Source organism: Tachyglossus aculeatus, chromosome 1, assembly GCF_015852505.1.
Source record: "Tachyglossus aculeatus isolate mTacAcu1 chromosome 1, mTacAcu1.pri, whole genome shotgun sequence".
NCBI classification, from domain to species: Eukaryota; Metazoa; Chordata; class Mammalia; order Monotremata; family Tachyglossidae; genus Tachyglossus; species Tachyglossus aculeatus.
The window spans coordinates 102,207,743-102,221,229 of record NC_052066.1 but is presented as its reverse complement, the minus strand read 5'-3'; the positions used below and the strand labels follow the sequence as shown (position 1 = coordinate 102,221,229).

General features: G+C 42.7%; 1 non-coding gene across 1 annotated transcript; it reads right to left on the bottom strand.

The window, feature by feature from the left end:
- Positions 1–12,390: 12,390 nt before the first annotated feature.
- On the bottom strand, positions 12,391–12,528 carry LOC119936943. The gene has a single exon (XR_005453885.1). It is a non-coding gene; the product is annotated as a small nucleolar RNA SNORA7 (small nucleolar RNA).
- Positions 12,529–13,487: the final 959 nt, after the last annotated feature.

Genomic DNA, 13,487 nt, shown 5'->3' with positions numbered 1-13,487 from the left:
CCCTGAACCACAGGAGTAATTCCAATCTGACAAGAAAACTAAACTGTGAACATCATCATCATCACCCTCAATTGGATTCAATGAGCACTTATTAAGTGCAGAGCACTGTACTGATTGCTTGGAAAAGCACAGTGCAACAGAGTCGGCAGACATGTTCCCTGCCCACAATGAGCTTACAGTCTAGAGGAGGAGACAGGCACCATTACTGATCAGACCAATGGTACATCCATCCCAAGGGCCTCCTTCTTACAAATCTGCTCTTTTCTCTCAGTATTTCCTAGTTTGTGCTCTTTGTTCAGCTAATGCCATAAAAGAAACTAATGTGAAATTGAATTCCACCCTTCATACAGGTGAATCCCAATGTAAATTTAGAAATTTAAATGCCTCAGGTCTTAATTTGAAATGCCTTTAATTTGAGGAAATCCTGTACTCGTTTTTCCATGGTCTTGCAATTACTGGTTGTGTCTACACTTTTCTCTCATTCCAGTGTATGTGAACAATTAATTCCCTATTAGATGATAAAATCCATGAGGACAGACACTATGTCTTTTAGTTCTATTATATGAGAACTTAGTACAATGTTTAAACATATCATCCTCAATAAATATTATTGAATGTAATTAAAATCCCTTCTTCAGGTTAACCCTAGGCTATCGAATGTCTCTAACCTCTCTACTCCTTCAACTTTCACTCTAGGAACAAATCACAGTCCTGTTGCTAATCAATCAATCTCAATCAATCAATCAATGACATTTATTGAGCTCTTACTATGTGTACAGCATTGTGCCAAGTGCTTGGGAAAGTACAATAGAGGAAGTAGGCAAGATCCCTGCCCATATATGTATATATGTTTGCACATATTTATTACTCTATTTATTTATTTTACTTGTACGTATCTATTCTATTTATTGTATTTTGTTAATATGTTTGGTTTTGTTCTCTGTCTCCCCCTTCTAGACTGTGAGCCCACTGTTGGGTAGGGACTGTCTCTATATGTTGACAACTTGTACTTCCCAAGCGCTTAGTACAGTGCTCTGTACACAGTAAGTGCTCAATAAATACGATTGATTGATTGATTGATTGAGGGAAGACAGACATTAAAATAAATTATAGTTAGGGGAACCAGCTGAGTTAAAAAGGCATGTACTTAAGTGCCGTGGAAAGAGGGAAGCAGGCTGAGGAGTGGGGTGAATACAATTACTCTCTCCACCTTCAAAGCCTTATTGAATGCACATCTCTGTTAAGAGGCCTTCCCAGAGTAAGCCCCACCTTTACCCATTTCTCACTCCCTTCTACATTGCCCTGACTTGCTCCCTTTGCTCTCCCCCAATCCCAGCCCCGCAGTACTTATGTACATGTCTGTAATTTTATTTATTTGTATTAATGTTTGTCTCCCCTGCTCTAGACTGTGAGCCTGTTGTGGGCAGGGAATGTGACTGTTTATTGTTGTATTGTACTCTCCCAAGTGCTTAATACAATGCTCTGCACAGAGCAAGTGCTCAATAAATACGATTGAATGCACACATGAGGTCAAAGGCTCCAGCACGTAGGCATTGCAGCAGGGAGGGAAATATGATGGAGTGATGAGTGATTAGTCAGGAAAGTCTTCCAGGAGGAGATGTGACATAAATAGAGCTTTGACGACAGAGAGTGTAGTGGTCTGGGTATGTGAAGTGGGAGGGAGTTGCAGGTGAGAGGGAGGATGTGAATGAGAGGTCAGCATCAATAGAGACAAGATTGAAGCACAGTGAATAGATTGGTATTATTCTGAGAAGTAGCATGACCTAGTGGAAAGTGCATGAGCCTAAGAGTCAGAAAACCTGGGTTCTAATCCTGGCTCTGCCATGTATCTGCTATGTGACCTTGGGCAAGTCACTTAACTTCTCTGTGCCTAAGTTGCCTATCTGTAAAATGGGGCTTCAACTCTTCTATTTAGACTGTGAGCCCCATGTGGGACAGGGATAGTGTCCAAATTGATTGGCTTCTATCTACCCCAGTGGTAAGAACAGTGTTTGGCACATAGTAAGTGCTTAAGTACCATACAGAGAAGTAACGTGGCTCAGAGAAGCAGTGTGGCTCAGTGGAAAGAGCACAGGCTTGGGAGTCAGAGGTCATGGGTTCAAATCCCAACTCTATCACTTGTCAGCTGTGTGACTTTGGGCAAGTCACTTAACTTCTCTATGCCGCAGTTACTTCACCTTTAAAATGGGGATTAAGATTGTGAGCCCCACATGGGACAACCTGATCATCTTGTACCCTCTCCAGCACTTAGAACAGTGCTTTCCACACAGTAAGCACTTAACAAATACCAAAATGATTATTATAGAGGAGCTAGGTGTATGGACTGGGTTGTAGTGAAAAAAGAGAGAGAGCCAATTAAGTGCCGGTAGTAAGCAGTTACTGCTTGATGAAGAGTTGGGATGGAGAACCCTTGGAAGTGAAACTTGAACAGAATAATGCGTTAGAATTCATGGATCTATTTAAAACCATCCTCAGCCTATTGCTATGTATGACAATATCTTATGTCATTTAACTCCTACTACAATCCAGCCTGTACACGTTGCTCCTCCAACGCCAACCTACACACTGCACCTCTATTTCTTCTATTTCACCACCTACTCTTTGCCCTGATCCTCCCTCTGGCCAGGAATTCCCTCTCCCTTCATATCCAAAGGACTACTACTCTCTCCACCTGCAAAGCTTTCCTAAAATTGCATCTCCACCCAAAGGCCTTCACTGATCAAGTCCCCATTTCTCCTATTAGCTCTTCTGTGCCATCTATGCATTTAGTTATGTAACCTTAAGTACTTTGATATTCACCCCATCCTCAGACCCAGAGCACCTATGTACGTATCATTAAACTCTTCCATTTCTTCTGTCTGTAATGTCCCACAGTGGGCTCATGGCCTTAATCTCCATTTGTTAGATGAGGTATATGAGGTCCAGAGAAATTAGATGACTCATCCAAGGTCACACAGAAGACAAGGGGCAGGGCCGGGATTAGAACCCAGCTCTTTCTGACTCACAGGCCAGTGCTCTATCCACTAGGCCAAGCTGCTTCTCAGTTCCCTCACCTGCAAAATGGGGATTCAGTACCTTCTTCTTACTCATGTAGGACCTGATTATCCTGCATGTACCCCAGCACTAGTACAGTGTTTGGCATATGGTAAGAGCTAAACAAATACTATTATTATTATTATTATTAAAATAATAATAATAAATATAGCACTTTCCCGCTTGGGTTATCTTCAGAATCCTGCATAACAAGCACCATAGGAAGAAAACAGCACTTTCCCACTTGGGTTATCTTCAGAATCCTGCATAACAAGCACCATAGGAAGAAAGTAGAGCAATTAGAGAAAAGCCACACTCTATGCCAAGTTGCTAATTGGACATTTCATTTAAGCCATATACTTTATGGAACAGTAACTGATTTATGCCTCGGTGTTCCAACAGGAACTTCCAGGAAACCTCACTGAGGGAGCCCATTGTTGGGTAAGGATTGTCTCTATTTGTTGCCAAATTGTACTCTTCAAGAGCTTAGTGTAGTGTGTGTGCACAGTAAGTGCTCAATAAACATGACTGAATGAATGACTCAAGCTGGGCAGGTCAGTGGGCCAGGGCCAGGATACAAAATGATAGGAAGATGTTTTGGGAGGGGCGCTGTTATCTTATTAGCTATCGAACCCAAGGAACTTTTATGAGTTGCATTTCCTAAACTACTTATTTCATTGTCGCATCTCCTTTATACACAGAAAGCTCCCATCCACAGGTAAAAAGGAACTCAGTACAGAAAGTGTAAGCTCACCCAGAAGATGTTAATAGTGCTATTAGTCAGTGTGATTTCCATCATTATCAGCCATTATTCTAAGAATGGTAAGTGGCAGATAAAATGCTCAGGAGAAATTTCCATCTTTTTCATAGACAGCATATAAAGTGCATATCCACTGTCTCTAAATTGTCACCTTTTCCTGCCACCAATTCTGTAGCAGATTTGCTTGGGCTTATGAAATTGAAAACATGTTTTATGTAAAGAGAATAAATGCGGGAAATGTATTGAGTAAAAGATCTATGAAAGCATTTGTAGAACATTTTGTAAAATCAATGTCTGTAATAATGAATGTCGGCCGTGGAGTTCTAGATGGGATTCTATATAAAAGAAACTTTGTAAATGCCAATTTAAAAGCAGCCTTATTAAAATGTCAATCTTGAATTTGTAATCCCTGTACAATCAGTCAGATCTAATGCTGAGCTGGAACTCTTTTCAGAGTTTCTCACGGTGGAATCTTGAAATAGCCTTCAGCATTTGCCTCGTCTCTCTCCTGCCTTGCAGCAACAGTGAATTTTCACAACGTTAATCTTAATTAAAGCACTTCTGATAAGCAGAGCTGTAGGTGAGTGACAACTACATGTGTCAGTGGGCCATGATTGTCAGGGAGGATGGTTAACCTCAAAGTGGACCCACAGAGGTGGCTTCCTTCACTGTGGTTAGATTGGGAGAAAGGAGAACCACAGAACGAGAGGTCAGATGGATCAATCTGCGTCAAGTGGTAAATACAATATTGGCTTACTGATGAGGGAGAGTTGAACTGGGCAAAGATGGATCAATTGAGGTGAGTTAGGCTGAAGAGGACATCCCAACAACCAGAATATTAATTCAGTATCATACAGACAGCTCCAGACGCTATTAGGTAAGGGATTTCTATAACAATTTTTCCAGCATCCCAAGCCAAATAAACCCATCAGTCATCTCTAGCACTTATGTTCTTACTTATAATCCACCTTATCATTTATTTATACATGCTTACTCAACATCACTAAAATCCATCCTTTCCTCTCTGTCCAAACTGCTACCATATTAATCCAATCACTTAACCTATCCTACCTTTATTACTGTATCAACCTCCTTGCTGGCCTCCCAGCCTCCTGTTTCTCCCCACCCCAGTTCCTACTTCGCTGCTGCTCGGATCATTTTTCTACAAATACATTCAGGACATGTTTTCCCACTCCGTAAGAAACTCCATGGTTTCCTATCCACCTTCGGATCAAATAAAAACTCCTCAGCATTGACTTCAAAGCACTCAATCACCTTACCCCTCCTAATTCACCTCGCTAACTCTCCTACTACAACCCAGTCTGCACATTTCACTCCTCTAGTGATCACCTTTTCACTGTACCTCTTCTTGTCTAGTTCACCACTGACCTCTCACCCACATCCTACCTCTGGCCTGGAATGCCCTTCCTCCTCAAATCCGACAAGTACTCTCCCCTACTTCAAAACTTTATTGAAGGCATATCTCCTCCAAGAGGCGTTCCCTGACTAAGCCCTCTTTTTCTCTTCTCCCATTCCCTTCTGTGTCACCCTAACTTGCTCCCTTATTCATGCCCCTTCTGGCTCTACAGCACATATCTATAATTTATTTATTTATATTGATGTCTGCCTCCCCCTCTAGACTGTAAACTCTCTGTGGGCAGGGATTGTGTCTGTTTATTGGGATTTTGTACTCTTCCAAATACTTAATACAGTGCTCTGCTCACAATAAGTGCTCAGTAAATGTGATTGAATGAATGAATGAATTGTACATTCAGTTATTTATTTAATTACTCTATTTTCAAACACTCTTCACTCTGCCTCTCCATTTTGGGAAGGGAATGTGTCACTTTTTTAATGGTATTTACTAGGTGCTTAATAAGTGCTAGGGACTATACTAAGCACTGAGGTAGACACAAGCTAATCAGGTTGGATACAGTCATTCATTCATTCAATCGTATTTATTGAGCATTTACTGTGTACAGATCACTGTACTAATTGCCTGGAAAGTACAATTCAGCAACAAATAGAGACAATCCCTACCCAACAATGAGCTTACAGCTCCTGTTCCTCAAGGGGGTAACAGTCTTAATCCCCATTTTACAGATGAGCCCACTGTTGGGTAGGGACTGTCTCTATATGTTGCCAACTTGTACTTCCCAAGTGCTTAGTACAGTGCTCTGCACACAGTAAGTGCTCAATAAATGCGATTGATTGATTGATTGATGAAGTAACTGAGACACAAAGAAGTGAAGTGACTTACCCAAGGTCACACGGCAGACAAATGGCATTTGCCACTTGTTTACATTGTACTTCCCAAGTGCTTAGTATGGTGTTTTGCACACAGTGGGAACTTAATATATGCTACTGCTATTACTACTACTACTACTACTAATAATAAGAATAATGGCATTTATTAAGCACTTACTATGTGCAAAGCATTATTCTAAGTGCTGGGGAGCTTAAAAGGTGATCAGGTTGTCCCACGTGGCACTCACAGTCTTAATCCCCATTTTACAGATGAGGTAACTGAGGTACAGAGAAATGAAGTGACTTGCCCAAAGTCACACAGCTGACAAGTGGAGGAGCCGGGATTTGAACCCATGACCTCTGACTCCAAAGCCCATGTTATTTCCATTGAGTCTCACTGTTTCTCACTACTACTACTATTATACTGCTCTTAATACTACCACATTTTGTGTGTCCCATTCTTGAATGCTTAATGAATTGGCTTGGAGCTACGAAAAGTCCATACATACAGTGCAAATGTAGTTTTATTTATCATGTTCTTAACATATCTCTTAATGTACTAATCAAACTGAAATACTGTCAGTCAGTCAGCCAATCGTATTTATTGAGTGCTTATTCATTCATTCATTCAATCATATTTATTGAGCGCTTACTGTGTGCAGAGCACTGTCCTAAACTCTTGGAAATCAATCAATCAATCAATCATATTTATTGAGTGCTTACTGTGTGCAGAGCACTGTACTAAGTGCTTGGGAAGTACAAGTTGGCAACATATAGAGACAGTCCTTACCCAGCAGTGGGCTCACAGTCTACAAGGGGGAGACAGAGAACAAAACCAAACATACTAACAAAATAAAATAAATAGAATAGATACATACAAGTAAGATAAATAAATAAATAAATAGAGTGATAAATATGTACAAACATATATACATATATACAGGTGCTGTGGCGAAGGGAAGTAGGTAAGACGGGGGGATGGAGAGGGGGACGAGGGGGAGAGGAAGGAAGGGGCTCAGTGTGGGAAGGCCTCCTGGAGGAGGTGAGCTCTCAGTAGGGCCTTGAAGGGAGGAAGAGAACTAGCTTGGCAGATGGGCAGAGGGAGGGCATTCCAGGCCTGGAGGATGATGTGGGCTGGGGGTTGATGGTGGGACAGGCGAGAACGAGGCACGGTGAGGAGATTAGCGGCAGAGGAGAGGAGGGTGCGGGGTGGGCTGGAGAAGAAGAGAAGGGAGGTGAGGTAGGAGGGGGCGAGGTGATGGAGAGCCTTGAAGCCCAGGGTGAGGAGTTTCTGCCTGATGCGCAGATTGATTGGTAGCCACTGGAGATTTTTGAGGAGGGGAGTAACATGCCCAGAGCATTTCTGGACAAAGACAATCCAGGCAGCAGCATGAAGTATGGAAAGTACAATTCAGCAACAAATAGAGACAATCCCTGCCCACAACGGGCTCACAGTCTAAAAGAAATAATAAATTATGGCATTTGTTAAAAGCTTACTATGTGCCAGGCACTGTATAAGCACTGGGGTGAATAGAAGCTGATTGAGTTGGACCCAGTCCCTGTCCCACGTGGGGCTCACAATCTCAATCCCCATTTTACAGATGAGGGAACTGAGGCTGAGAAAAGTGAAGTGATTTGCCCAAGGTCACACACCAGACAAGTGGCAGAACCGGGATTAGAACTCATGACCTGCTGACCCCCAGGACCGTGCTCTATCCACTATGCCATGCTGCTTCTCAGTGTGCAGAGCACTGTACTAAGCCCTTGGGTGAGTACAATATAACAATATAACAAACATTCCCTGCCCACAATGAGCTCACAGTCTAGAGATGTGCTGGCATAGCTTAAATTTTCCTAATAAGAGGGAATCCACTCTTCACTTCCTTGTCGTACATCTAGAGGACACATGCAACAGTTACTATTGTGATACCCATCATTGCAAGCTGCCCCATTTAAAATATTAGGAGATCTAGTGTGTTGCATTTAATATAGGTTTCCAGTCGTACTTTCTGCCTTTTGAAACACAAACAGCATTTCAGGCTGTTCAGCATTAAATGACAGAAATCACAGTTAGTAATTCTGGCTGAAGTCTTTTCTTAATTCCTCATATTTATCAAAAATTCCCTGTTCTAGGTTATAATGTATATTGCATTTGAAAAGCATGAATGGAACGAGAGAGCATACGGCTTTTTAATTTCCTTAAAAATAAAAAGCTAGGGAATTAAATGCCTGCTAATGAAGTGTTACATTCTTAGTTTTCTGTGACTCATTTTAATTGGAAAAAATTCCCTTAAAGTCAGTACCATTTTCCAATTCTCAGAAGAGAAGTAAGGGGAGACCGATCGCTAAAAGAACCAACCGTGGAATGACTAGAAAAGTGAAGGAAGGAAGACAATGCTTCCATGGAGCATTAGTGAGAGGAGCCACAAAATGTCAGTTGGCCTTGAGAGTTTGAATGACAACAGATTTCCCAGTGTACACTGGAACCCTCTCTTCTGAGAGGCCTTCCCAGACTGAGCCCCTTCTTTCCTGTCCCCCTCGTCCCCCTCTCCATCCCCCCATCTTACCTCCTTCCCTTCCCCACAGCACCTGTATATATGTATATATGGTTGTACATATTTATTACTCTATTTATTTATTTATTTATTTTACTTGTACATTTCTAGCCTACTTATTTTATCTTGTTGGTATGTTTGGTTCTGTTCTCTGTCTCCCCCTTTTAGACTGTGAGCCCACTGTTGGGCAGGGACTGTCTCTATGTGATGCCAATTTGTACTTCCCAAGCGCTTAGTACAGTGCTCTGCACATAGTAAGCGCTCAATAAATACGATTGATTGATTGATTGATTGATTCTGATCATAAATGCCCACTCCTTAGGGGCAATGGGAGCAATAGTCCTCTGTTCAGGCTGTACTCCCAGACTTGCCCAAGCCAACTCCCTGAAAAGATATGAGAGCATCCAGTCAAGGCTGGGAAAATAACAAAATGGTGGCTTTCTGGTCTAGTAACCCTAAAAGTCTGCTCTCACTGAGCATCTCCATCCACTTCCTAAAATTTCTTCTTCCTTTTCTCCCCACACTCTGATTCTGTTAGTAAAGCATGGCCTGTGTGATCTTGAGCAAGTCACTTAATAATAGTAATGATAATAATGATGGCATTTGTTGCCAATTTGTACTTCCCAAGCGCTTAGTACAGTGCTCTGCACATAGTAAGCGCTCAATAAATACGATTGATGATGATGATGATGATTTGTTAAGCGCTTACTATGTACAAAGCACTGTTCTAAGCACTGGAACGTCTCTATGCTTCAAGTTCGTCATCTGCAAAATGGGGATTAAGACTGTGGGGTGTGGACTGCGTCATCCATTCAATCACATTTATTGAGTGCTTACTGTGTGCAGAGCACTGTACTAAGTGCTTGGGAAAGTACAATACAGAAATAAGTAATAATGACATTTGTTAAGCACTTACTATGTGCCAAGCACTGTTGTAAGTGCTGGGATAGGTACAAGGTAATCAGGTTGTCCCACATGGGGCTCACAGTCTTCATCCCCATTTTACAGATGAGGTAACTGAGGCCCAGATAAGTGAAGTGACTTGCCCAAAGTCACACAGCAGACCAGTGGTGGAGCCGGGATTAGAACCCACGACCTCTGACTCCCAAGCCCGGGCTCTTTCCACTGAACCACGTTGCTTCTCATAAAGAGATACAGTCCCTGCCCACAACGAGCTCACAGTCTAGAAGGGAGGAGACAGACATCAACACAAGTAAACAGGCATCAAGACATCAAAACAAGTAAACAAGCACCAATATGAATAAATAAAATTACAGATATATACATAAGTCCTGTGGGGTGGGGAGAGGGGGGACAAGCAGAGAGAGCAAGTCAGGGTGACACAGAAGGGAGTGAGGAAAAGTAGGGCTCAGTCTGGGAAGGCATCTTGGAGGAGATGCTCCTTCAGCAGGGCTTTGAAGGGGGGAAGAGTGATTGTATGGCAGATTTGAGGAGTGTTCCAGGTCAGAGGAAGGACATGGGCCTACAGTCGGCTTTGAGACAGGAGAGATTGAGGCACAGTGAGAAGGTTAGCACCAGGGAAGCGAAGTGTGCGAGCTGCGTTGTAGGAGAGAAGGGAGATGAGGTAGGAGGGGGCAAGGTAATGGAGAGCTTTAAAGCCAGTAGTGAGGAGTTTTAATTTGATAAAGAAATGGATGGGCAACAACTGGAGATTTTTGAGGAGGGAGGTGACATGCCCTGAGCATTTCTGTAGAAAGATAATCCGGGCAGCAGAGTGAGGTCAGAAAGGAGGGTGATGCAGTAATCTAGGTGGGATAAGATGAATAATTGTACTAACGTGGTAGCAGTTTGGATGGAGAGGAAAGGGAGGATCTTAGCCATGTTGTGAAGGTGAGACTGATAGGATTTGGTGACAGACTGGATATGTGGTCTGAATGAGAGAGCAGAGTCAAAGATGACACCAAGGGTTATGGGCATGTGAGATGGGAAGGATGGCTGTGCTGTCTACAGTGATGGGAAAGCTCAAGAGAGGACAGAGTTTGGGAGGGAAGATAAGAAGTGCTGTTTTGGTCATGTTAAGTTTGAGGTGGTGGGGGGACATCCAATTAGAGATGTCCTGAAGGCAGGAGGAAATGCAAACCTGGAGGGAGGAAGAGAGATCGGGGATCAGGTGTCCGACCTGATTATCTTGGGTCTACCCCAGTGCTTAGTACCATGCCTGGTACATAGTAAGCATGTAACAAATACCATTTAAATATCAATAACAGCATCAGAAAAAAATTGCTTCCCCTCCTGGACCCCACCACTGGCTCATTTGCTTTAACAACTCAGAATGGACATAATGGAAAACTTATCTCATTAGTTCAGAGGTAGAATCAATGTCATATCTATTAAGTGCTTACTGTGACAGAGCACTGTAGTGAGTGCTTGGGAGAGTACAATAAAGCAGAGTGAGTAGACATATTACCTGCCCGTAAGGAGCTCACAGTCTAAAGGGGGAGACAGACATTAAAATAAACTATGGATGTGTTTATAAGTACTGCGGAGTTAAAGGTGGGGTGATTAAAGGGTACAAATCCACATGCTAGGATGATACAGAAGGGAGAGGGAATAGGGAGAATGAGGGCTTAATCATGGAAGGCTTCTTGGACATGGGCAAGAGGATGGTGGTGAGACAGACATGAACTCAGTGCTCAGGGATCCAGTCCCGGTGACAAAAATCAGCAGGTTCCATGGGACCTAGTGGTATATTACCTGGTCACAATAAAATAAATCAATAAGATGGTACCATGGCATAGTAGATAGAGCACAGGCTCGGGAGTCAGAAGGACCTGGGTTCTAATTCTGGCTCCACTATTTGTCTGAGGTATGACCTTGACCAAGTCACTTATTATCTCTGTGCCTCAGTTACCACATTGGTAAAATAGGGATTAAGATTGTGAGTCCCATGTGGGACGGGGACTGGTCCAACATAATTAGCTTGTATCCACCCAGCTCTTAGTAAGTGCCTGAAACACAGGAAGCACTTAGCAAATGCCACAAGAAAAAAGAATCAGTCAGCTATCAGTGAACATGGAGAGAGACAACGTGGTCCAGAGATTAGGGCAGTCTGACATCAGCAGGCCCGATCTTCAAGTATAAATTAACAATTCCAAAATTGGTTGAGCCAATAATCCATTCAGCCTGGAATTCAGTGTTTTGGGTTCTTAGAGGAATAGTGTGGTAAGTGACAGCTTTTGCATCCATCTTCACATTTAAGAATAGGCCATCTACCATCCCTAACTTCCTCCCTACTTCCTTAATTTTTCTTCTAATAATCCTCTATGGATTGCTCACCCATCAACCATTCAATAGCACTTATTGAGCACCTGTGGTGTGCAGAGCTCTGTAATAAGTGTTTGGGGGAGCGCAACTAAGCAAGAGACATGTTCTTGTCCCTTAAGATGCTTACATTCAAATTGGAGAGGCTGACAGACTAGACATGTGTAGAATGTTACATCTGTTGAAAGCAAAACTATGAATGGATAAATAGATGAACAAATGTATGAAAGTGAATGCAAATTGAGAACAAGCAAATCTCAGAGTATCTTGTCTTATGCTGTTGAGTTGTTTCCAACCCATAGTGACTCCATGGATACATTTCTCCCAGAATGCCCTACCTCCATCTGCAATCATTCTGGTAGTCTATCTTGGTAAAGTTTTCTTGGTAAAAAAGCAATAGCAGTTTACCATTGCCTTCTTCCACACAGTAAACTCGAGTCTCCAGACTTAACTGTCTCCCATGCTGCTGCTGCCCAGCACAGGTGAGTTTTGACTTGTAGCAGATTGCCTTCCACTTGCTAGCCACTGGCCAAGCCAGGAATGGAATGGGTATGCCTCTGCTTGACTCTCCCTCCTGTAGCGGAAACTGGTAGAGTACTGGAAATTCTCCAGCTGCGGTCCTGAGAGGGGCAAAGTGTATCAGCAATCACTAAAAGCAATTGTTGGATGGATGTGACCTGGGAATATGGGACTTAATCAGTGAATAGATGTTTTTGAAGATGGGGAGAGCTGTGGTCCTGTGGATTTGAAGGGGGAGGGAGTTTAAGATAGAAGGAGAAAGTGAACTGGGGTTAGAGGCAGGAATCCACAGTGAAGGACAGTAAGTTAGCTAGCATGGGTGGGAATGAAGATTTGAGCTGGGGTGTAGAGAGAGAAGGCAACTGATAAGAGGGAAAGAGCTGATAGAACATATTAAGGCCAATGTTGAAGATTGATTGGTTGAAGAATTTTGGCTTGAGCAGAGAAGAATGGTTAATCACTGTAGGTTTTTGAGGAATGGAGAGAAATATGCTGAACAACATTTGAGAAAAATAGTTCAGATGACAATGAAGTATAGTTTGGAAAAATGAGAAAGTTTATTCAGGGAAAACAATGAGGAGGATTCAATACTCTAGTTGGGATATGACAAGTGTCTGGATCAGACTGATCGCTATTTGCCATAGAGGGAGGGACAGATATGTAAAACATTGTCAAAGAAAAATAGGCAGGAAATAACAGACTGGACATATATGTTTGTACGTATTTATTACTCTATTTATTTATTTTACTTGTACTGGGAGGATTTGGGTTCTAATCCTGACTCTGCCACTTTTCTGCTCTGTGATCTTGGGCAAGTCGCTTCACTTCTTTGGGCCCCAGTAACCTCATCTCTAAAGGGGGGATTAAGACTGTGAGCCCCATGTAGCACATGTACTTTGTCCAACCTGATTTGCCCGTATCCACCCCAGCGCTTAGTACAGTTCGTGGCACATAACAAGTAATTCCTCCTGGCCTGGAATGCCCTCCCTCCACACATCCGCCAAGCTAGCTTTCTTCCTCCCTTCAAAGCCCTACTGAGAGCTCACCTCCTCCAGGGACTGAGCCCCCTC